Here is a 26,643-nt window from a genome sequence, read left to right on the forward strand (position 1 = left end):
AATATCATACTGAATGGGCAAAAACTGGAAGTATTCCCTTTGAAATCTGGCACTACACAAGGATGCCCTCTTTCACCACTCCTATTCAATATAGTTCTGGAAGTTCTAGCCAGAGCAATCAGGCAAGAAAAAAAAATAAAGGGTATTCAAATAGGAAAGGAGGAAGCCAAATTGTCTCTATTTGCAGACGACATAATAGTATACCTAGAAGACCCCATCACCTCAGCCCAAAAACTCCTGAAACTGATAAGCAACTTCAGCAAAGTCTCAGGATATAAAATCAATGTGCAAAAATCACAAGCATTCGTCTACACCAATAACAGACTTAAGGAAAGCCAAATCAAGAACGAACTGCCATTCACAATTGCTACAAAAAAATAAAATACCTTGGAATACAACTCACAAGGAACGTAAGGGACCACTTCAAGGAGAACTACAAACCACTGCTCAACGAAATCAGAGAGGACACAAACAGATGTAGAAACATTCCATGTTCATGGTTAGGAAGAATTAACATCGTGAAAATGGCTATACTGCCCAAAGTAATTTACAGAATCAACGCTATCCCCATCAAGCTACCATTGACTTTCTTCACAGAACTGGAAAAAAACACCATGAACTTCATATGGAACCAAAAGAGAGCCCTCATAGCCAAGTCAATTCTAAGCAAAGGGAACACAGCGGGGGGCATCACACTACCGGATTTCAAACTATACTACAAGGCTACAGTAATCAAAACAGCATGCTACTGGTACCAAAACAGAGACATAGACCAATGGAACAAAACAGAGGCACCGGAGGAAACACAACTTATCTACAACTGTACAATCTTTGATAAACCTGACAAAAACAAGCAAGGGGGAAAGGATTCCCTGTTTAACAAATGGTGTTGGGAAAACTGGCTAGCCCATGTGCAGAAAGCAGAAACTGGACCCCTTCCTGACACCTTACACTAAAATTAACTCCAGATAAATTAAAGACTTAAACATAAGACCTGGCACAATAAAAACCCTAGAAGGAAATCTAGGCAAAACTATCCAGGACATAGGAGTAGGCAAGGACTTCATGAACAAAACACCAAGAGCATTGGCAACAAAAGCCAAAATAGACAAATGGGACCTAATCAAACTCCACAGCTTCTGCACGGCAAAAGAAACAGTCACTAGAGTGGATCGGCAACCAACAGAATGAGAAAAAATTTTCGCAGTCTACCCATCTGACAAAGGGCTGATATCCAGAATTGACAAACAACTCAAACGGATTTACAGGAAAAAAACAAACAAGCCCATTCAAAAGTGGGCAAAGGATATGAACAGACACTTTATGAAAGAAGACATATATGAGGCCAACAATCATATGAAAAAATGCTCATCGTCACCGGTCATCAGAGAGATGCAAATCAAAACCACATTGAGATACCATCTCACGCCAGTTAGAATGGCGATCATTAAAAAATCTGGAGACAACAGATGCTGGAGAGGATGTGGAGAAAAAGGAACACTTTTACACTGTTGGTGGGAGTGTAAATTAGTTCAACCATTGTGGAAGACAGTGTGGCGATTCCTCAAGGCCTTAGAAATAGAAATTCCATTTGACCCAGCAATCCCATTACTGGGTATATATCCAAAAGACTATAAATCGTTCTACTATAAGGACACATGTACACGAATGTTCATTGCAGCACTGTTTACAATAGCAAAGACCTGGAATCAACCCAAATGCCCATCTATAATAGACTGGATTGGAAAAATGTGGCACATATACACCATGGAATATTATGCAGCAATCAGAAATGATGAGTTTGTGTCGTTTGTAGGGACATGGATGAATCTGGAGAACATCATCCTCAGCAAACTGACACAAGAACAGAAAATGAAACACCACATATTCTCACTCATAGGCAGGTGATGAAAAATGAGAACACATGGACACAGAAAGGGGAGTACTAAACACTGGGGTCTATTGGGGGGAAAAGGGGAGGGCTAGTGGGAGGGGGAGGTGGGAAGGGATAGCCTGGGGAGAAATGCCAAATGTGGGTGAAGGGGAGAAGGAAAGAAAAGCACACTGCCATGTATGTTCCTACGCAACTGTCTTGCATGCTCTGTTCATGTACCCCAAAACCTATAATCCAATAAAAAATTAAAAAAAAAAAAGAGAGAAAGTTAAAAAAAAAAAAAAGAATTCTTAGCAGAAGCTGAATAGAATTCAGGTCCTTATTCCTAATTAACTGTTCTTTTTTTATATGCACATTCCTGTGTTAGTCCTTTCTGTGTTGCTATAAAGGAATACACGAGGCTGGGCAATTTATGAAGAAAATAGGTTTACTTGCCTCACAGTTCTGGAGGCTGTACTATCATAGCTTCAGCATCTGCTTGGCTTCTGGTGGGGGAATTCCATCTGAATATAGAATAGTTCATCCTGCCCAACTGAAACCACCCTAACAGTGAGAACTATGTTGTAATGTGAATAGAATTTATTTGATGATTTCTAAATACAAATAGACTTTTGTGTTTCAGTTATTATGAGAAAAACAAGGACATGAAATATCATTAACTACTAGTAACTTTTACTTAATACATCAGAGTCATGAAAAAAATGTATCTTTTTCAGAGTGGAAATTTCACTATCACTACCAATGTGAGTAAAATTATCACACCTTCCCTTAGGTGTGACTGCTTAGGTAATATTTTAATTACTATATATTAGTGTAAGATATACATTGTATATAAAAAAAGCACCATGCCAAAAAGTCATGGCACTCAAGCAGCCCAGAAGCCACCACTGGTAGAGCCATCCTGAAATCCAAACATGAGATAGGTTTTACCTTATAAACAAATCCCACACTTCCCGTTTCTCTCTGTTTCATTTTCAGAGCTGCTCCTCACATGTTTATCATGTCCTGGATTCAGTGTTAACTGTGTCACTCTACCTCAGGTAGGTGATCCTTACTGTAGGTAATCCTTTATCATATCATATTATCACTGTTATTCATGTTGTCACTGTCATTTTGAAACTTCAACTGAAAACACTCTGCTCCCCCATGGCCCACTCCTTTACTTCCCAGCCAATCAGTCTTTCTTATTGTTTCTCAAACAAATCATATATATATATTTTAAGACAGGGTCTCAATCTGTTTCCCAGAATAGACTGCAGTGACTTGGCCTTGGCTCATTTTAACCTCTGCTTCCTAGGCTCAAGGGATTCTCCTCCCTCAGCCTCCCAAGTACCTGAGACCACAGGCATGTGCCACCAAGCCCAGCTAATTTTTGTATTTTTTGTAGAGATGGGGTTTCACCACATTGCCCTAGATGGTCTCAAACTCCTGAGCTCTGCTTTAAGTAATAAGGAATAGCTGAAGACTTTGAAGTAGTCGGATGGAGAGAAGAAACATGACTCAACGTGCAATTGGAAAAAACATACTGTTGGACGAACGGTGGAGGAGTGAAATAATGACTTTGAAGCAACACAATGCTGAATAACCATTAAAACACAGGATTTAGAATCAGACCTATCCAAGTTTAAGTGACACTCTGATTTAAATCCTGACATTGCCACTTGCAGTGCAATGCTTGCACGTTGTTGCAAGCACAGAGGCTAGATTCAGACTGCTGGATCTGATGCCCAGTTCAGATACTAACTCTCTATAACTTTGGGAAGCTATTTATCCTCACTACACCTCAGATTCATTATCTATATAATAAAGAAAATAATTCTCCTTACTTCACAGAGTTTTAATTAAGGTTAAATATGTTAATATAGTTTCCTTAGAACAGTGTTTGAAACATGGTAAGCACCCTCTGCTCACATATGTCTTGCTTGAGATTTATTCAAAATGAAATAGATATTTCTTGGAAATTTTCATAATTATTAAGAATTAAAGGTTGGCTGACATAACATTTGTAGAAAATTTAAATCATTAGTTAATATTGAAAAGAAAAGGAAAAAGAAAAGTTAGTTACTTCCAATTTCCCCAAAAAAGCTCTACTCTATCCATAACAAAAGAATGGAGTAGCAAAGATACTCCTTTAAAGGTCACAAGCTTTTTTTTATTTTATTAGTTCAAAATAAATGGTCTTTAAAAATGACAAGAGGAGCTTTATTGGAATGATATTGTCACAATTACATTAAAGACAAATATCTCCAGCTGTTAACAATAACAGTAACAGCAACAATAGTAGATGACAGAATGTCCTTACTATATGTTTTACTTTCATTACTAGTGCATTATGACTGTATGAATTAAAGAAAGATGAGAGAAACACAAAGGACGGCTTTTCAGTCAACAGGGACAGGTTTATTTTAAATAAACCCAAGAGGGGCAGCTGACCAAGTTATGTCAGAGCCACACTCTCTTCCAGACTAAGAGTTTTTTAGGATTCAGTGTGGGAGAGTTTATCAGAGGCTTGGACTGCTTCTGTGTCTCTTTGTTGTGCTTATCTGGGAAGGAGAGTTGCGTGTCTGTTCCCATACATCCTTTTGCAGCTGCAGGCATATTCCCTAAGTCTGCTTTTAGCTTCCCTATCTCAGTGCATCGGAAGGGAAAGGAATGTGCTTATTAAGACCCACTGTTTTACTGGGGCCCTTTATATATGGCAGCTACCCAAGAGACATCCCCCCACCTCCTCCACACGTCCCTCTTCAACTCCTCCTGTGTCCAACCTGTCTTATCCGTGTTTTACTGTCTGCTCTTTCTGGCTGCTTGCAGTTAGAAGTGACTTCCTTGAAATGCATGAGGCTAGAAAGGGAGCTGGAACTTAAAGTGGTGGTGTTTGTCCAAGATGATGGTGCTCCTGCTCTATCAATGACTTTTTCAGATTTGTCTTAAATTTTACAAATTCTTTAATACTGGGTTATTTTATTCAGTTCATCCCCTATCCCTTAGAGCAATTTAAATTACAAAAGTATACATTTTCAAATTTAAAGTATTAGCTGGAAAAATTATAAATTAAATGCACATGTACATGTATAATAGACATTATTGGTACTCCACCCCTAGCGGGTATCCAAGGGGTTCTCTAGAGCAGCTCTACCTTAATCTATAGCTGTTACAGACAGTTCTTCACATACTGTAGACTTCCCTGCTCTAGATTCTAGGGCATCTTACCGGAGACACAGTCTGTAAGTGTAGCAGATAAATATCAGAAGCAACTTCAATCAGTCAGAGATGGGTCTCAGTGGATGGATACATTCCCCAGACTCATATTCTTTAGTGGGACCATTCTGGGATTCCTTCTACATGGTTTCCCAAAGGATCTACAGCAGGACTGAGCCCAGATTCCTACAATAACAACCAGTTCAATAACCCATTTTGCTCAATAATCCATTTTAATTAGCTTTTCATTCATCCTCTCTCATTCTCCCTACTCCTTCACTCCAGTATTCTGGAATCAACCACCAAATAATCTATTCCTAAAATGAATCTAAGGATTTGCTTTTGGGAGAATCCAAACTATGACAAGAATCTGATTATATTAAAATTTTAATCTGATCACCTTTGTAATACATTCAAAAGCATTTTAAATAAACTGAGTGGGTAATCACATCAGTTGGTCTCTCTACCTATGAATAATACTAATCTGTTTTCAGGTTCATTACTTCCTTTACTTAGAACCACAACCATGCTGCTAATATAAAGAAAATTACATGCATCTTACTATATCTAGCATCTTTTTTCATCACTAGAAAGATAATTTTTGTAACATCTATTCAAATGTTCCATTGCTGAAAATAATATTAATTATTTTGTAGTAATTTTGAAGTTTCAAAGGAAATTTATTTCAACAAAAAAGTTTTTTATTTTAATGTTGGAATATGCCTTTTATTTTCATGGCTCTTACTCCCAATCAACACAGCTCACACAACATATTGCTCAAGATGTGTTCAACAAAACAGATACTTCTTGAAAAATATTGTTCACTTTCTTTTTCTGTCAGACTGTTGACACAGTACTGAATTGTTTATAAAATGAATGCTGTATCTTCCTTTCAGCTGACAGGTCTCTGTAGTTTTCTGTTTATTAGTTTTGTTTGTTGTGATTTAAAATGCAGGATCTATTTTTCCCCAGTGTTGATGTCTTTATTTTTTTTCCTTAGTGAGCTAGAAGAAGACACACAGAACGTTCACATTTACGAGTAACTATTGAGATGTCCTTCAAACCCTCTTTGAAGTTCCATTAAGCTCTCTCTGTGCTCCTCAAATCTTAGAAATGTAAAATAATGTAATGTACAACTTAAGCCTTTTTTTGCTCTTTGTATTAAAGTTATAAAATATAAAAATTTATTTCCAGGATCAGAAAAGTCATGTCATTGAAATCTCTTTAAACTGTTGGCATTAAGATAAGAACAAGACCAATGGTATATTCAAAGCAATTATTTTTAAAAGTGATACCTATTGTCACTCATCTTTCTACCCATCCATCCACCCGTCCATTCATCAAAATTGTATTAAGTATCTATTAAGCCAGGCACTGAGCTAGGTGCCAGAAATAGCAGAAATAAATATCTCAGCCCTTGCCTTGAATAACCTCAATCTGGTTGGATAAATAAACATGTAAAATATGATTGACTTCTAATGTGACAGATGTTTTATAGAGATGTTTTCTAGAGATGAAGGGAATGTGGAACCATGGAGACCCTAATTCTCTCCAGAAAACTTCATTGAGGAAGCCATATTTGAGGTGAGACTTGAAGGACAGCTTATACAGACAGGAAGGGAAGGTGGGCATTTCAGGCAATGGCAAAGGCAACAATAAATAATTTACTTTTAAAAATTTTTTATAAATAAGCTTGGTTTGTGACATGGTAAATCTTAATACTCCCAGGATATTGAGGCAAACTTGTACAGTAAAATAAATGAGCAAAGCAGAAGTCCAGCCCCTCATATCTGGTTGGTTTTGGGGCCAGAAGTAGAGGAATCCTTGCCTACATGCCTCCAGGAAGACTCTCACCTGTGGGTTTTGCTCTGTACTTGTGTCAATCAAGGTAATTGTATTGAGGGCTCAAAGTGCACGTGCTCTTACGTAGTGAGGGTTCATATTTTAAAATCTTGTATAGAAAATAGATTTGGGCAAGATAGACAGAGATAGAAGGTATTTGTGTTTTGTAGTGGTAGCTGAATGATAATTGTGGATAAGGGTTTCCCAAAAAAAAAAAAAAAAAAGACATGGAATGAGAATAAAACTACTGAGCTTAAGAAGATCTAGCAATAGATATGATTTAGACAAAGTAGAGAAAGAACCAAAGTTGGTTCAAAAACAGATATTTCTAAAGAAAATATCAAATGTGACAAACACCAAAGTGATAAAGTAAGAAAACTATAAGATTTCCAATTTGTAAATTAATATAATATTTTATTTATGGTCATAGATAAATCATGTAAAAATATTCATGCTTCCCAGATGAAAACTGAAAATTCTAAAAGTCAGTAATATTAACCATGAAGTATTTCCAGTGCCAGCATGGACATGATAATATGTCATAATAAAGTTAGAGCTCCTGTAAATTGAGATGATAACCTACCATGTTTTAAATAGTGCAATTGAAATTCAGAGGATGAACTGGCCATTGTTCCATACCTACACATTTCACTTTTTCTAAACATTCATCAAACTTGTATTGCTCTTTGTGTTAAAGAGCAATACAAGTTTGTATTTCTATTTTTTTTAATTTGATATATGTAGTCTCAGATTTGTCTACAAGGACTTTGTGATACAGGATTTAAGACTTCAAAGTAGCAAGAATGTTCTACTCTCAAAGCGAATAATCATCTAGCATCCCGTTAACTAGAATTAATTTTGTCTGAACAAGGAAGCAGATATATGGTGATTAACAAGGCCTTTTGTCTGGGTTTTGTGTGTGTGGGCACACCCATATATATACACACACACAAATATATATATATATATACACACAAATATATGTACATTAAAATAATATATTTTAGAATATATTATAGATTATAGATATATGCTAAAAGATTATTATGTAAACTTCAAGCTACCATTATGTTTCAGATATATTACATTAAATGGTCCCTTTAAAAAGACCATATAAATAAGAAATATATTTGTTTACCCACAGGAAAGGAACAAGGAACCTCAGAATATTTGACTGAAATAATGATTTCTGTTCATAAAACATTTTACTATACATAGGAGTTATAAAAATCGAGAATGTTTCCTCAAAGAAAGTCTTATTCCTGGGAGAATAAAAAAAAAATCAAAGGCAAGTGAATCAGTTGAGGTCAGGGGTTGGAGACCAGTCTGGCCAACATGGTGAAACCCTATCTCTACTAAAAATACAACAATTAGCCGGGCATGGTGACACATGCCTGTAATCCCAGCTACTTGGGGGGCTGAGGCAGGAAAATCACTCGAACCTGGGAGGCAGAGGTTGCAGTGAGCTAAGACTGTGCCACTGCACTCCAGCCTGGGGGACAGAGCAAGGCTGAATTTCAAAAAAAAAAGTTAAAAAATAAATAATACATACATGTTAGATGCAACAACTATTTTTAATTTTAAAACATATTAACATCATTATAGCTTTGTATTTCATTGTCCATGACTTAAGAGGCTTCAATCAACATTTGATATTAATAATGACCATACTAACAATATAAATCAAATACTCCATGTTACTTTGATCACATAATTATTTCTCTATCAATATTTTGTTATTATCTAAGAAAAATAGTAATTACTGTTCCTTAAGCCCTTGGCATGAGATATACTCTATGCTTAATTTCAGTTCTATATTAACTCAATTAGTAGTTTCAACAGATGTACTCTCAAGGTAACCTTGGTAAAGTATTCACTTAAAGGGAGTATAGCTAGTAAGCTGTATAGCTGGTTCTAAATTGAGGCTTTTTTAAGGCCAAAGTTTGTGTTCTTAATCACCATGCTGAAATGAGCAAACTCAAAAGATTATTAAATCAACACATTTATGTGTTAGCCAAAAATGCATACTCTCACTTTGAATACATGATGGTGAGAGGGAAACATATTTGAGCTTTATTGTCCCTGCCTGCCTTAACCACTCTTGATGGATTTTGAAATAAAAATAATTTCAGGCCAGGTGGAATGGCTCACACCTATAATCCCAGTAATTTTGGAGGCCAATGCATGTGGATCACCTGACATCAGGAGTTCTAAACCAGTCTGATCGACATGATGAAACCCAGTCTCTACTAAAAATATAAAATATTAGCCAGGAGTGGAGGTGGGTGCCTGTAATCCCAGCTATTCAGGAGGCTGAGGCAGGAGAATCTCTTAAACCCTGGAGGTGGAGGTTGCAGTGAGCCAAGATCGCACCACTGCACTCCAGCCTGGGTGACAGAGTGAGACTCTGTCTCAATAAATGAAGTAAGTAATTCATATCAGAGAAAAGAATGAGAGGTATATCAGGGAATGAAATAAATTTCAGCAAATGTTTGCAAGATGATGATATATGAGGGCAGATTTCAGATGAAAGGGTAGGAATACAACAAAAACAAAGGCCACAATATGTCATAAAATATTGCTGAGTACTTTGAAAATATTCACTTGAAAACTGGGCAAGGAGGATTTGGGCTCAAAGTCAACTGGTGGAACAAAGGGCCAAAGTGAAAAATAAGACTGAAAACAAGAAGATTCATTAAAAATGTTTACATGCAATAAAGTTACCAGTTAGTAACTTAATTTCTTCTTCAGAACCAAAGCACAAACAGGCAGACATTTCCCCAGGTATGACACTTGATAGCATGCTCTAAGATAAAAAATAATACGTTTGAAGAGAGCCAAAGTAGACTCTAAAGTAAGCACTCTCCAAATATTCATGTTCTTTTATTTGTGTGGCCCACAGTTTACCAGACAACTCTCTATCTATTCCTTCACATCTATCAGTAAAAATGCCCCATTCTGTCCCATATCTTGCTCCAAGTTCTCAATCGGCCAGGAAAACATATCTACTTAAAAAGAGTCAAAGGACTGGGAAGATGTGGCACATATACACCATGGAATATTATGCAGCAATCAAAAATGATGAGTTCGTGTCCTTTGTAGGGACATGGATGAATCTGGAGAACATTATTCTCAGAAAACTGACACAAGAACAGAAAATGAAATACCGCATATTCTCGTGCATAGGCAGGTGATGAACAATGAAAACACATGGACACAGGGAAGGGAGTACTACACACTGGGTCTATTGCGGGGAATAGGGGAGAGACAGCATGCAGGGGGGGAGCTGGGGAGGGATAGCATGGGGAGAAATGCCAAATGTGGGTGAAGGGGAGGAAGGCAGCAAAACACACTGCCATGTGTATACCTATGCAACTATCTTGCATGTTCTGTACATGTACCCCAAAACCTAAAATGCAATAAAAAGAAAAATAAAGAGTCAAAGGAAATCATACCTTCATACTAGCTAAATATGCTCCCATTCCATCCCATATCTTGCTCCAAGTTCTCAATCTCCAAGTCCTCAATCACTTAAGGAAACAGATATACTTAAAAGAGAGTCAAAGGAGATCATACTTTCAGAATAGCTGTCTTAAATATGTATAGATAACTAAGAATCACTGTATATAATATTAGAAGCAACAAAGTTAAAATTTAAAATAAACATAGTAAAAGTGATCATTGAAAAAAAAGATGACTCCAAAAAGAGAAAAGAAGCCTTTAAAAATATTTCGTTATATAATCAGTGATTTTAAGAATATATCATAAAACAGTAAAATAACAGAAAGATATTTCTTTAAACATAAACAGGAAAATGCTCTTAGAAAAAAAAATCTCCAAGAAAGAATACAATTGAACTACAAAATATAGTAAAAGAAATTTTCTAAAATATAAAAAATGCAGAAAGAAAAAATATGAATGAGAGAACAAACAAAACTGAAGAATCTTTTAAGAAATCCAACATGTTAGAGTAGAAGGGAACAAAGGCAAATGAAAGGGAAGTTAATGCATCAGGCAGAATTCCAGATTTGACCCCAAGACTGTGAATATGATGAGATATGATGAGATTTCACTCACAGGACTATATTACATTACTTGGCAAAAGGGATTTTGTAGAAGTAATCAGTTAATTCCAAGTTAATTCAAAAGGACATTGTCTAGATGAGCTCAACCTAATGGTACAAGGCTTTTAAAAGCAAAGAATCTTCTCTGGCTAATAACTAAAAAGGAAGTGAGAGATTTTAAGCAATAAGGGGATTTTCAACCTGTCATTTCTGGCTTTTAAGATAGAATGTGGCTGTGTGCCAAGGAACACAGGTAGCTTTCAGAACCTGAGAGTAGCACCTGGATGATAGCCATGCAAGAAACAGGGACCTCAGTTCTGCAATCACAAGGAACTGAGTTCTGCCAGCAACCTGAAAGAGCAAGGAAACAGAATCTCCCCTACAGCCCCCAGAATGGCATAGCCCTACTAACTAAATTGTGTGAGGCCCGAATTGTAGAACCCACTGGAACCCACCTGAACTTCTGACTTAAAGAACTGTAAGGTAATAAATAGGCATTTCTTCAAGTCATTAGAAATTTGGTGATTTGTTACAAAGCAATAGAAAACTAACAGAAGGGAAATGATGATGGATGATGATGATGGTAACAGAGAATTCCACAGATCTCAGCAGGCCATGAATTTTCAAATCGAAATGGTTTTAGGGGAGAATAAAAGCTAATTACAGAAAAATTAAGACTGAACTGATATCAGAGGCTGTAGACCACCAGTGATTAAGTGTTCAGTTTTGGAATCCAGACATTATAATTTGAATCCTGACATGGCCATTTAGTAGCTTTGTGACCTTGGGTATGTTACTTAACCTGTCAGTGCCCAATTCTTTTCTGTAGAATGGGTATAACACTACTACTGCATAGGGCTGTTGTAAGAATTCAATGATTACAAACATGTAGACATGATGTAGGTACAAATATAAATAGAGCTTTGGTGCTAATTGTTTCTGGCACAAGTTAATCACTTAATATGTTTAAGCTCTTATTTTCAGATATTTCATCAGCAACACTAGATACTCAAAGGTAATGAAATAATGCCTTCAGGTTTCTCAGAGGAAAACATATTTCAAAATTAGAATTTCAAATACTATAAAACTGTTAAACAGATTTAAAACCAAGACATTTTCAGATATGTTTATATAATATACATGCTATAGGAAATTTTTTTGAGTCTATATCACTATAAGAAAATAAGGAAAGGAAAGACTACTTCAGATCCAGGCAGTGAACCAAAATTGGGTGGTAATAAAGGAAAATACCTAAATAATTGTTTTTCTCTAAAAATAATTACCTGTTTATATTATAGCAATATTAGGTATAACAATGTATACTATGTATATTGTTTAGAAGTTTTCATTTCAATCTATATCCAACCCATGGTAAACTTAGTAATGGTTTTAGGATACAATATCAAAATTACCAGCTTTGTAACATGAAGGTAAAGTGGGAAGTAGAGGCAAAAAAATGTGAGGAATGCAGATGGAATAATAAACGTATTATTTAAAGTTTAAAATGCAACCAACAGAAGAAAATAATTCCAATAAAAATAAAATAAGGGCCAAGTGTCGTGGCTTACGCCTGTAATCCCAGCACTTTGGAAGGCCAAGGCAGGCTGATCACCGAAGGTCAAGAGTTCAAGATCAGCCTGCCCAGCATGGTGAAACCCCATCTCTGTTAAAAATATTAAAAAAAAAAAAAACCTAGCCGGTGTGGTGGCATACACTTGTACAGTCCCAAATACCCAGGAGGCTGAGGCAGGAAAATCACTTAAGCCCGGGAGGTAGAGGCTGCAGTGAGCCAAGATCATGCCATTGCACTCCCGCCTGGGCAAAAAGAGCAAAATTCCATCTCAATCAATCAATCAATCAATCTAAACAGTAGGAGGAGCACAAAAGATGTAAGTGAACTATTCCCAAACACTCCTATTTTTCTCCTGATGCTTTGTGTAACTGCTGCACTGCCTGAGCTAGCCACTCCATTACTACACTAGAGCTCACTCAGCCTCTTTTCAAAAAGGACATTACTCTGAATTCCCCCTTCTCCCTTTTGCAGAATCATTTTTCTTTCTTGCTTGGATCCTTCCCTTTCTTGGACATACACACAAGTTCTTACACTCTAACAAAACAAATGAAAACAAAAACCTTTCTTGACCACACATCCTACGTCAGTTGACTACACCCCATTTTTCCAGTCCCCTTAGAGCAAAACTCCTTAAAACTGACTAGATTTGTTGTCTTAGACTCATCTCCCTGTACTCTCTCAACCACACTCCAATCTAGCTTTTCTCCATTCTCTACATTTATACTCTCAGAATAATGCCTGAAAAATGACAGACACAATAAAAGTGACATTTTATAGTAAGCAATCCAGAGATAATTTTTTTAAATTGGTAAAGCAAAAAATAGAGATGTAACCATATTAGTTACTTCAGAATATCAGAAGCAGAGCAATAATTCAAAAAGATTTCCCTGAACACTGGGTCAAGGTTTAGGAAAGAAGAGGCTAGTAATTTCTATTTTTTACCACAAGCACTTCTGATCTCATTAACTGGTTAAGATGTGTACATATAATTTGAGAACTTAATTTTAATTTATAAAAGCATTCACATTCTGCTGTTTCTTAGCTACAGAAGCTTCAGATTCCCACACAGGACACTAAGAGATATCTTTTTAAAAAGTCATTGGTCTTTATGATTCCTAAAAGTACAAACTTCTATTAGAGTTGGATACTTTTACTCCAGGAAGATGCTATTACTAATTATTTGAGGACCTAAAGTGACAGACCAACACGAAATTACAATAGAGGGCTAATACAAAATACAGCCTCAGGATTTTAATCTCCTGCTGCTCCCAGGGACATTTATAATCAGTACATTCTTAAAATCATTGTCTTTTAAAATGCAAAAATGTAATTATATAATAACAATAACAACAACATTAGCCAATAGATAACATGTAGATAGAGCCTGGATCAGAAAATGTTCTGAACTGGCCAGGCATCGTGGCTCATGCCTGTAATCCCAGCACTTTGGGAGGCCAAGGTGGGTAGATCACCTGAAGTCAGGCATTCGAGACCAGCCTGACCAAGATAGCAAGATCCCCTCTCTACAAAAGATACAAAAAAATTAGCCAGGCAAAGTGGTGCATACCTGTTATCTCAGCTACTCCAGAGGCTGAGGCAAGAGGCAGGAGAATGGCTTGAACCTGGGAGGCGGAAGTTGCAGTGAGTCGAGATGGAACCACTGCACTCCAGCCTGGGCAAGAAAGTGAGACTGTCTGAAAAAAAAAAAAGAAAGAAAGAAAAGAAACTGTTCTGAACAAGATATTGCACAGACTATGAGAAGTAGAGCAACTGACAACCCCATAGTGCCCTTCTTGGTCAGCTAAAGTGCAGAAAAAGATTGCGTAACTCACTCTCATAACCCAGGAATGGAGAGATTCCCATTTTACCTGAATCAGACACACACATGCACACACACACACACAACCCTCCTGTAAAATTTTGACATGGAAGATATCATGTCTTTTCAAGATGAGTAATAATCCAAAAGGATTCAGCACAGGATCTATGCAAAGAATTGCTAGTACACAGAAGAAAAGAAATAGGACTTTTTTTTTTCTTGAGACGGAGTCTTGCTTTATCGCCGGGCTGGAGTGCAGTGGCACAATCTTGGCTAGCTGCAACCTCCGCTTCCCAGGTTCAAGTGATTCTCCTGCCTCAGCTTCCTGAGTAGCTGGGACTATGGTTACATGCCACCACACCCAGCTAATTTTTGTATTTTTAGTAGAGATGGGGTTTGACCATGTTGATCAGGATGGTCTCAATCTCTTAGTCTCATGATCTGCCCACCTCAGTCTCCCAAAGTGCTGGGATTACAGGCGTGAGCCACTGTGCCAGGCCTAGGAAATTTTTTTTTTTTTTTTTAAATCATTATTTTATTTATTTATTTATTTTTTTTTTTAATTTTTTATTGGATTATAGGTTTTGGGGTACATGAGCAGAGCATGCAAGACAGTTGCGTAGGTACACACATGGCAGCTTTGCTTTTCTTCTCCCCTTCACCCACATTTGGCATTTCTCCCCAGGCTATCCCTCCCCACCTCCCCCTCCCACTGGCCCTCCCCTTTTCCCCCCAATAGACCCCAGTGTTTAGTACTCCCCTTTCTGTGTCCATGTGTTCTCATTTTTTCATCACCCACCTATGAGTGAGAATATGCGGTGTTTCATTTTCTGTTCTTGTGTCAGTTTGCTGAGGATGATGTTTTCCAGATTCATCCATGTCCCTACAAACGACACGAACTCATCATTTCTGATTGCTGCATAATATTCCATGGTGTATATGTGCCACATTTTTCCAATCCAGTCTATTATCAATGGGCATTTGGGTTGATTCCAGGTCTTTGCTATTGTAAACAGTGCTGCAATGAACATTCGTGTACATGTGTCCTTATAGTAGAACGATTTATAGTCTTTTGGATATATACCCAGTAATGGGATTGATGGGTACCAAAACCTGGCAGAGACCCAACGAGAAAAGAAAACTTCAGGCCAATATCCATGATGAACATAGATGCAAAAATCTTCAATAAAATATTGGCAAGCCGATTGCAACAGCAAATCAAAAAACTTATTCATCATGATCAAGTAGGATTTATCCCAGGGATGCAAGGCTGGTTCAACATACGCAAGTCTATCAACGTAATTCACCACATAAACAGGAAATTTTTTAATTAAGAAAGTTTTCCTGTGGATCAGTTAAAAATTTAGGCAAAGGATTTCCCCAATCACTCAAAAAGACAAATTTATAAGTGCCAGTATTAAAAGAGATCATATGGTAGTTCTATTTTTAATGTTTTTAAGAAGCTTCATACTTTTTCATAATGACTATCCTAATTTACATGTCCACCAATGATGTACAATAGTTTCCTTTTTCTCTATGCCCTCATCAACATTTGTTATCTCTTGTTTTTGATAATAGCCATCCTAACAGGCATAAAGTTATATGTCACTGTGATTTTGATTTGTATATCCCTGATAATTAGTGAAGCTGAGAACGTTTTCATAATCTGTTGGCCATTTTTACGTTTGCTTTAAAAAAAAAAAAGTCTATTTAGATCCTTTGTCCATTTTTCAATAAGATTATTTGGGGGGAGGAGTTGGTCATGTTTCTTACATATTTGGAATATTAAACAGATTACCAGATATATGGTTTGCAAATGTTTTCTCCCAAGGTGTAGGCTACCTTTTTATTTTGTCAATTATTCCTTTACTATGCAGAAGCTTTTCAGTTTGATGCAGTCCTGCTTGTTTATTTTTGCTTTTGTAGCCTGAGCTTTTGGTGTGATATCAAAAAATCACTGCCAACTGCTTTGATTTACATGATTCCTTCCAAAAATGTATACATACACTGTAACTTAAACTGCCAGCATTTTGATCATAACAATTTAACAGGTCTCTAGGAAGTTGCAGACTTTCCCTTATATTCTTGCCTTCTGGGCCCTCTAAACTGTTCCAACCTCTGTTGGTTACCCAGTTCCAAAGCTGCTTCCACATTTTCAGGTATTTTTATAGCAATGCCCCACTCTTGGTACTAATTTTCTATATTAATTCATTTTCACATTGCTACAAAGAAATGCCTGAGACTGGGCACTTTATAAAGAAAAGAGGGTAACTGGCCCACAGTTCCACAGGCTGTACTGGAAGCATGGCTTCGGAGGCCTCCGGAAACCCCTACTCATGGCAGAAGGAAAAACTTGAGTAGGGATCTTGACAGAGCTGAAGAAGGAGGAAGAGGGAGAGAGGGAAGATGCTACACACTCTTAAATACAAGATTTTGTGAGAACTCTATCACAAGAACAGCACCAAAGGGATGGTTCTAAACCACTCATGGAGGATTCACTCCCATAATCCAATCACCTCCCACCAGGCCCCACTTCCGACATTGGGGATTACAATTAGACATGAGATTTGTAACCAGACACAGATCCAAACCACATTGCCTCATAAATAGAATTATAGTCCCTTATAATACTATAATCTTAATAGTCCTATAGTCCTTTACAAAAAGTTTGAGGGAGCAAGTTCATCCCATTTGCCATTGTGTCCTCTTCTGTGTGAGGACGCAGCATGGAGGCATTTACTAGAGACCAATTCTGCCAGAACCTTGATCATAGAGTTCCCAGCCTTTAGAACAGTGAGAAATAAATTTATATTTTTTGTAAATTAATTATTTTATGGTATTTCATTATAGCAGCAAGAATGGACTGAGTATCTAAATTACATCCAAGAAGTAGGGGTGCTTCTATAACGAATACCTAAAAATGTGTAAGTGGCTTTAGATCTGAGTAATGGGGTGGGATAGTAAAGGGTTATTCTGTCAAGGGCTCAGAAGAAGAGATTGAGGCTGTAGAAAGGGCCCAGTCTTCTTCGAGATTACTTAACTGTCCATTATTATAATGTTGGCAGAAATATAAACAGCAAAGGCCACTCTGATGAGATCATAGGTGAAAATGAGGACTACGGTATTGGAGCCTGGAGGAAAAGCCATCCTTATTATGAAGTAGCAGAGAACGTAGCTGGATATTGTCCATGTCCCAGCTCTGTAGAAGGCAGAGCTTGTGAACAGCTACCTAGGATATGTGGCAGAAGAAATCTCTAAGCAAAATTGTGAGGGTGTGCTGTTGCTTCTCTTGGCTTCTTATAACAAAATGCAAGAAGAGAGAAATGAATCCACGACAAAATTTCTAGTCAAAAGACAAGCAGAGCTTAGAGATTGGAAATTTTTTAGCCTATCCAGTCCATAATGAATGAAAAGACATGTTCAGGAGAGAACACCGAGGGTGTGCCGAGTGAGAGGAGATTAGCATGGACAGAAGGAAGCCAGATGCTTTTCAGCAAAACAGTAGGAGAATTACCCAAAAATCATTTTGGAGATTATTGAGGCTTCCATCACCATCACTGGTTGAGAATGTCAAGATCTGAGAGGCATAACTATATTAAAAGAGGGGCCTTGGACACCAGGAAGACCTCAGCACTTGCTGTCCTACACTGCCTCAAGTCGCTGCTCTTTGAATTCTGGCACAGACTCCTCAGCTGTCTTACATGCGGCTCCAGCAGGCCCAGATGCAGCTTCAGCCACCCTTCCAGAGGTCACAAGCAGTAAATCTTGGCATTGTCCATGTGATGCTAATTCTGCAGGCATACAAGCTGTTCAGGCAAGGCTACTTGCACCTAAATTTCTAAGGATGCATCAGAAAGCCAACTGCCACAAGGTGAAGTCACCACAGAGAGCCCTCACTAGAGCAATATCTAGTATAGCCATGGAGCAGGACTACCCCTGCAACCTCAGAACCACAGAGCTACCAGCATTACACCCCTGAGAATCCAATCCCTGAGAACTGCCATGTGGGCTGCACCCAGCAAAGCCATGGAGGTGGGGCTGCCTGAAGCCTTGGTGGCCCAACCCCCACTACAGTGTCTCTGGAAAGCAGGACATGGACTCAAAGATTATTTCTCAAGCCTCAAGATTTAATATTGTTTGCCATTTTGGGTTTTAGACTTACTTAAGACCTATTACCTCTTTTTTCTTTTGTACGTTTTTCTTTTGAAATAGAAATGTCTGTCTTGTGCCTGTCCCACCATTGCATTTTGAATGTTTATAATTTATTTGATTTCACAGATTTACAGTAGAAGAGCAATTTCCTCAGGATGAAACATATCTTTGGGATTTACATATATCTGATTTAGATGATATTTAGAAGAGACTGTAGATTCTAGACTTTTAAATTGGAGCTAAGAAAAAAAAAGTTAAAACTTTGGGATATGGGGGTAGAATGAATGTATTGTGTATGTGAGAAGGACATAATTTTTGAGATACCAAGGGCAGAATGCTACAGTTTGCATGTATGTGTCCTTCCAAAATTCACAAGTTGGAACTTAGAGCCCAAGGTGATGGTGTTAAGAGGGAGGACCTTTGGCAGGTGATCAGGCCATCAGTACTCCATCATGAATGAGATTAGTGACCTTATAAAAGAGGTTTCAGAAATCTACCCAGTTTTTCCATGTCCTCCCTCATGTGAGGACACAGTGTTCACTGCCTTTTGCCCTTCTCCCTTTTCCACCATGCAAGGGTTTCCCAAGTAGATTACATCAATGGGGCAGGCCCTCAGTAGACACTAAATCAGCTGGACTTCCCAGCCTCTAGGACTATTAGAAATCTAGATATCTTGTTATAGCTGCCCAAACTGACAGACACCGAGACTGATAGTAAGTTTTTATTCTGTGTTTTCTTCTAGGAGTTTTACAGTTTCAGGTCTTATTTTTAGGTCTTTAATTCATTTTCAGTTAATTTTTGTGTATGGTATAAGATAAGGGCCCCATTGTATTCTTTTGCATGTGGATATCCAGTTTTCCCAACACCATTTAGTGAGGAAACTATTCTTTTTCCATAGTGTCTTCTTGGTGGCCTTGTTGAAAATTAGATAACCTTGCTTAGGTTGGTTCTTTATTCTGTTCTGTTGGTCTGTGTGTCTGTAGGTAACTATGAAAGGTGATGAGTAGGATAATTTGCTTCACTACAGTGTTAATTTCACTACGTATATGTATAGCAAGATTTCATGTTGTACACCTTAACATACACAATTGAAAAAGAGAGAGAAGAAAAAGAGATCAAATCAAAAGAGATTTAGGAAAAATGGTAAGATAACAATGACAAAAAAGATAAAAGATGGCAGGAACTAAGAGTTAGCCTTAACACTAAAATTAAAATTGAGTATGTGTGGGGTTTTATTTTTTATTTTTTTCCCTATTCTTAACCTAGAAACAGAGAACTCAGGGGAAGGCTCCTGCTCCCTGAGACAGATTCTGTAAGAAGTTTTTCACTCCCTCAGTCACTTGGTATAAAAGACATAAGAAATAAAATCAGAGTCCTCATTTTGTAATCATGTCACAAAAGGGCTGAGCCAGCAATTTACACAAGCCGGTATTTTTCTTGTCTGCAAAACTGCTTATGAGAACATTTCTACCTTGTACAGACAGGCTTAGATGATATGATGTTCACCACTGGGTTATTTTAACCTTGACTCCAATTTGGGAGACAGGAATCATGAGGGGTGAGCTAAACTTCCAATGCCCATTCCAGCCAATTTTGCTAGTTGTGAATTTTGTAAAAATAGTACTGTGTGTACTCCTAGTGCAAGTGGGACAATAAGCAGAAGCTAAAGAGACATAGCTCATGTATGACATTCCTGTCACTGCTTCTCTCTCGCTTGTCTGCTGGAGAGCTCACTCTGAGAGGCCTGGGTCCCTAAGTTGTCCCAGAAAACAAGAGAAAAAGCAGAATGCCCTGCTTCTACATCTTTTGGTCTTTAAAAAAAAAACGGAAATAATCATTCACCCATGTGCTTCGCCCAGCTGCCTCACAGCTTTCCTTACTCAGACACTGCTCAACCTGATCAGTGACATTTGGGGATTTGACTTTGTGGTATAGAGACTTCTAAATCCCCAAGGAAACCAAACATAAAATGCAGCAATCCTTTTCTATTTTTTCTAGGGAAAAGGTATTAAAATTGAAACATTAATATCAAAAGCAAAGAACTTCCAAATGTAAACACATTATCCTAAATATATAAAGATTCCTATTTAAAATAAAACACCAGTATTAAGAAACTTTGTGGAAATTACCTTCTCTTTTTAGTAGTACCTCTGTCTTTCTCCCAAATCCTTAAAAACAATCACATGGAAGTATTATTCTTCAAAGATTTTTGATATAATCCTGATGGTCCTAATCCAGAATTTTAGTACTCCTATAATGTCCCATTCTCATCTGCCATTATACTGCTATGGTCAGCAAAAATGGGACAAAGAATTATAAAATTAAGTGCAAAGTATATACATTTGTTTGGATTGTTTAGTAATAGTAAAAAAAAGGCAGGAAAAATAAAATATAAAAAACATATGAATTAATGAAATGAATTCTACTAGACATAGTATGAACTCATAAAATTGTCAATAAGAACACCAGGCTTACTTTGGGAGGCCGAGGCGGATGGATCACGAGGTCATCAGAGAGATCATCCTGGTCAACATGGTGAAACCCCATCTCTACTAAAAATACAAAAAATTAGCTGGGCATGGTGGCGCGTGCCTGTAATCCCAGCTACTCAGGAGGCTGAGGCAGGAGAATTGCCTGAACCCAGGAGGCGGAGGTTGTGGTGAGCCGAGATCGTGCCATTGCACTCCAGCCTGGGTAACAAGAGCGAAACTCCGACTCAAAAAAAAAAAAAGTCACCAGGCTTTTTTTCATTTACATTCTTTTGTGGTTGATACAAAGCAATAAAATAATAATCACAGCAAATTTAACAAAAAGTGAGAAATAAAAATTATTTTCAAGATTCCAGTAGCAATATATCAATGAAGTTCAAAATGTAAAAGAATGGTTGTCGTAGATATTAGTCTAACATAATATATTGGAATATGTACATCAGGGGTAGATTATCTAAATCTTACTTCAAATTTATTTCACAAGCATTCTCTATAGACTAGTTTTAAATGCATGTGTAATTTAGGTAATAGAAAAATAAAAATTAAAAATAACATTTGATGATATAATTTATATATACAGGTTATTATATTTTTATAATGTATATTTATGATATTTACATATACTAAGAAAAAAACCTTAGTTCTATCTACAAAAGTATAGGCAACTGATAGCTTCCTGAGGGGCAGAGGAGTATTACACAGAATAGCCAATCCTCAACCCCAACAACTGCTTATTTCGTTGTGATTTTGAAAAGCAGAATAAAAATCTATTAATTAATGTACCCTATGAGGAAGAAAAATATCTGATAACCACAGACAAGAAATGCTAATTTTTCTCCCCTGAGCATAAAACCAGTGCAAAAATATATGGCCTGTTTGATATTTAAATATCATTTTAAATGTTTCTTTGCATCTGAAATTTATGTTCAAAACTAATATGACAATGTTCAATGAAGTAGTAAAATATAACTTAAATTTTATGATTCAAAAAACAGTGTCCCCAAAATAAAATTCTGACATATTTTAGTACATGGAAACTTTGGGCATAGTGTTCTTAAGAAAAAAAATAAAACAAAAACTGACTGGGAGTTTAACGTTTAAAAGGCTCTTCATTGGGTCAACTATTTGTTTGATGTGAAATAAATTGTCAACAAAATATAACACAGCATATTAATAACAGGATAGAAGCTAAATTATTTTCTTTTCTTTCCCTAAAATGAAATATTAGGGTTTCTATATTTCTGATATACAGATCTGTGTTCCATATGTTTAAATATTAAACACATATACCAGTGTAATTTCTAGGCCATAATATGAAGTGGAACTAATTTGCATTTATTTCTAGGTTTTCCATATACCCTTCCTTTTTCTTTGGAAAATTCATTCCAGAAATAGCTTTAAGTACCAGTATGAAATCAATATGTTAATTCTTCAGAAGAAATGCCCATATTTTGTCATCTCTATTCAGGGGATAAAAATATACTGAACTGAGCAATCATGGTAGAATGCAAAGAGCATGGGCTTCAAGTTTGATGGGTTTTTTTAAGTCTTACTATCTATGCAGACTTAAGCAAGATATGTGAATCCTCTGAACCATAATTTTCTAGTATGTTCCAGGGATCATAATGCCATGCTTTTAGAATTACAGGAAAGATTAGGGACAAAAGTACTTAACACAGAGGCCAGCACATACTAGGTGACAGCTGCCAATGAAATGTAGTGACAGAGCCTTTTGAGATTAATGGTTGTGATGGTTAATATTATCTGTCAATTTGACTGGACCATGTGATACCCAGATAAACGTTATTTCAGGGTGGGTCCATGAGGGTATCTCTAGAAAGTACTTGTTGAATTGGTGGCCTGAGTAAAACCAAAAGCCTTACCCAATATTGGTAGGTATCATCTGTTAGGGACCTGAATAAAACAAAAGACAGCTTAAGGAGAAGTTTGCTTCTTATTTTCTGCCATATTGCATGAACTGATCATCTCCTCTCATTCTCTTCTGCCCTCGGCCTGCCCTATTTTTACCACAGGCTTCCCTGGTTCTCAGACCTCCTGACTGAAACTGAATTATACCATCAGCTCTCCTGGGTCTCCAGCTTGCAGACAACAGAATATGGGACTTAGCTTCTGTAATCACAGAAGTCAATTTCCCATAATAAATCTGTCTGCCCTCCACCCTGTGTGTTTGTGTGTGTGTGTGTGTGTGTGTGTGTGCGCGTGCGCGCACACATGCGTGCGCGCATGTGGTGGGGGGATTGGAAGGGGTGTGTGTGTGTGTTTCAGGTGTGTCTGATCCCAATGCCTATGCTTTTAACCACTATAAATGGATGAAAAGGAAACATTACTGCAGAAAATCAATAGTGGAGAAAGAATTGTAGTGAGGAGCTGGGTAAGTGGGGAGGTGATGTTTCCCTACCTTGAACTCAAACCAGTTAGATAGTTGCTAATTGGGAAGTTAATCTACTTATATTAAATGTATATAATATAGATGAATATAATAGTTTTGTCAAAAGAGCAAAACTGGGTTGTAAATACCTTTAACAATAATTACTGTAGGTGTAGTTACTTCCCAAATGCATCTTTCTTTCCATTTAGTTGCTTGGTAAACCCATACTGCCCCAGCTTCTGTGTTCTCCAAACCACAGATACACATATCTGGATCTCCAGGAGGCTTCATGAAGTGCCTTTTAATAGATAAAAGATGACAAAAACCCCTGCCCCAACACACACAGGCACGCTCGCACTCGCGCTCTCTCTTTCTCAGACACACACACACACACACACAGCCCTCTAGCACCTTGGGGAAGAGGAAAAACAGAAAGCCCAGCACATATGAAGTAATCTATCTCCTCTCCAACTTTAATCCCTTTATTGCTTTTGGATGGTTGAGGATGTTCAAGGAAACAAGTGGCCAACACTAGTTTGAGACTATTTCCTTTGTAAGTCATGTCTCAGTATTCTCTCTCACTTTCTCATGCATAGGAGTAAACAGAATCTGTCTTCTTGGGAATTTGCCTAAACTCAAGATCACAAGAGTTCCATGTTCACATTTCTTGATCCCAAATCTGGCACATATATACCATGGAATACTATGCAGCCATAAAAAAGGATGAGTTCATGCCCTTTGCAGGAACATGGATGAAGCTGGAAACCATAATTCTCAGCAAACTAACCCAAGAACAGAAAACCAAATATCACATGTTCTCACTCATAAGTGAGAGTTGAACAATGAGAACACATGGACACAGGGAGGGGAGCATCATGCACCAGAGCCTGTTGGGAGGTGGGGAGCTAGGAAAGGGATAGCATTAGGAGAAATACCTAATGTAGATGGGGGTTGATGGTTATAGCAAACCACCATGGCACATATATACCTATGTAACAAACCTGCACATTCTACACATGTATCCCAGAAATTAAAGTATAAAAATAAGAAAAAAAAAACATGAAATTGAATCTTGCCCAAAAAAAAAAAAAAAAACAGAAATGCAGAGTCAAGAACCCCACTCAAGACCTACTGAATCAAAAATTAAGAGTGGAGCCCATTAATTTCTGTTTTAAGAAGCCCTCCAGGAGAGTCTGATACAAGCTAAAGTTTGTCACTATTTTAGAGCATACAATAGATTTTTAATTGCTTTGTTCAAATCCTTTATTCTTTCCCTATCAATATAAAATAAATTCATATTCCATTAAGAAAAATGTTTCTTGATTCCTCCAACAAAATAGGAACTTTGAACTCTTTCATTCAACAATAAATCCATATTCTTGTTTCTACCTTCTTCACAGACTTCACTGATTATAGAACAGCAGATCTGTGATGAGGGTAATGACTTCCATTGTAAAGCTATGCAAATGAATTCTAAGTATGCTGTCAGATGATGAAAGAAAAAATGATGACAATTTTATTCTACTTGTTCTAGAGTAAACACTGGTGAACTAATTACATGATACACCTTCAATGAATATCTATGAATGGAGGAAGAGTCTCTGATTACTGGGTTTGTCTTTATTTCTATTTGATAAATTACATTTAATTATACTATAATTAGGAAACACCTTTAGCATTAAAGAAAAATAAGCCATGTAATAAGGTATAATTTCTGAGAATAGCACAAATTCTAATGACTGTAAATAAAGAGACACCCACTACATAACTTTGAATTCATCAGGACAATTTGGTTTATATATATTTTTTAAAGATTGCTTTGTATAATATGGAACTTTATTCATAGAATCGTTTAGAATTATTTTTGAAAAAGAAATTAATCAGTCTTACATGTAAATGTGTTTTATAATAGATTAAATCTACCAGTAAATAAAATCTTGGAAATTTCAAAAATTATCCACCAGATTCTCTTCCATAACTGAAGGAACTGCAAATTAAATCAAGTGTTTAACTAGTTAATTACAATAAAACAGTAAATTTCAAAGTATCTCTCAGTTGACATTTAGCCAGGAATTTCCAATGTCTCAATCTTCAACCCCCTTGAAATATCCCACTGCCTTCCTGCATTCTATACCCAAGAAAGCAGGGTGAGATACTTGAAAACCACCTTCAGCAAGGTCCATTTGCCCAAGGATATTTCAGTATCTTTTTTGGGGGGTCAAAATATTAAAAAAAAAAACCATAGTGATTGCTATTCATGCTTGTTTCCATCTCCTGTTTTCTAAAATGCCAACAAAGAACAGTCATGGCTTTCAGCAGCAGCCTTGTCTACTTCAGATCTTGCAAAGCTATTAGATTAAGAGCAAAGAAACAAAGGAGAACAGGGCACCTTGATACCTTCCTCCAAACTACTCATCATATACTTTTTCCACCCCTTATCTATTGAAAAGTGAAGAAAAACGTTTTCTCCATGCCTCCATAACATTTGGGGACCAATGACAAAAATTCCAGACTATGTCGGAGATTGTATTTTCTTCAGCAAGTCTTAGCAAGGAAATTCCAAAATTATTCACTTTTATCAACTTCTAGCTATAAATTTCCCTTGCATCCTACCTCTAAAAAGTATCTATACTATATTCATTCCCTTTGATTTTATTATTTTACGATTAAAGTGTCTCTACTGAAATGGTATTTAAAATCTCTTTGCCACTGCTCTGGAATACTTGCTCCATTTACTGAAGGCTTGGCATCATGGTCTCAATCTCCACTATAATTCATGCTTGTTTTAGATGAGTTCAAGTTGGTGTTGATAACTCAAACCCCAGACCAATCTCATTATTGCCAAGATTTCCACTTTACCTCATTATTCCTGGAGAAAGAAGATTATCTAATATGGTAGTCATTCCTGTTCAGACAAGACACTTATATAAACATTTCCAATTCCTGAAAAAAGCCAAATAGAGTGAGAAGGATAAAGACAAAAGGCAGATTTAAGTGTTCTTGTCTCCCACTCAACTGGTGTTGAATGCCTCTACCAAAAGGCCTTCTGGAAAAAAATAAAAATAAATATGAGATCCCTTGAGTTGAGGAGAAACATTTATGAAAGGCATTTTTAACTAATTAATGCAATATTTGCCTCAAATGAGAATGTGAAAAGAGAAGATTGAGTTAGCCTCTATTAGTAAATTTGTTTTTCCACTTTGAAGAAATGAGAATCTAGCTC

The 26,643-nt window shown here is 36.9% G+C and overlaps 1 long non-coding RNA gene across 2 annotated transcripts in view; it reads right to left on the bottom strand.

Annotated features, from left to right (window-relative positions):
- Positions 1 to 26,643, bottom strand: part of LOC118148474 (uncharacterized) — a 497,078-nt gene that overhangs the window by 403,297 nt on the left and 67,138 nt on the right. The window contains exon 3 of one of the 2 annotated variants that reach the window (XR_013528280.1): positions 14,139 to 14,265. This is a non-coding gene — a long non-coding RNA (uncharacterized LOC118148474). Of the gene's footprint in view, positions 1 to 14,138; positions 14,266 to 15,128; positions 15,274 to 26,643 lie in introns of those variants that run through there. The other variant, XR_013528281.1, reaches the window with a different exon arrangement.

The sequence above is a fragment of the Callithrix jacchus genome, chromosome 16 (genome assembly GCF_049354715.1).
Source record: "Callithrix jacchus isolate 240 chromosome 16, calJac240_pri, whole genome shotgun sequence".
Lineage (NCBI taxonomy): Eukaryota > Metazoa > Chordata > Mammalia > Primates > Cebidae > Callithrix > Callithrix jacchus.